This window comes from Gavialis gangeticus, unplaced genomic scaffold (assembly GCF_001723915.1).
Source record: "Gavialis gangeticus isolate Ggan-Ray unplaced genomic scaffold, GavGan_comp1, whole genome shotgun sequence".
NCBI classification, from domain to species: domain Eukaryota; kingdom Metazoa; phylum Chordata; order Crocodylia; family Gavialidae; genus Gavialis; species Gavialis gangeticus.
Window position 1 is genome coordinate 12,849,002 of NW_017729028.1, and position 348 is coordinate 12,849,349.

Below are 348 nucleotides of genomic sequence, written 5' to 3' on the forward strand. Positions count from 1 at the left end.
GCAACGTGCATCGCAGAGACCAACTGGCGGCTTCAGGAATGGTCTCTCGAGGCGGGCTTTGGTTTCCTCGACAATGACCCGCACACCACGACAAGACACATGCTCGGATGGGATGGGATCCACCTTTCTCCTGAAGGTAAGCATGTGTTTTCTTCTAGGTTGGCAGATCTCCTCCAGTGGGCCTTAAACTAGGCTCACTGGGGAAAGGGGAAGACAAGAGCAGAGGAAGCCCTGGATTGCCAAACCAAGCAACACCCACAAGTACAGCACATCCTAGACCGACGAGCAGAACATATACATAGGTAGGCAACAGGGGCCAGGGTAATGCTGAAAGTAGGGAGCCAGTGC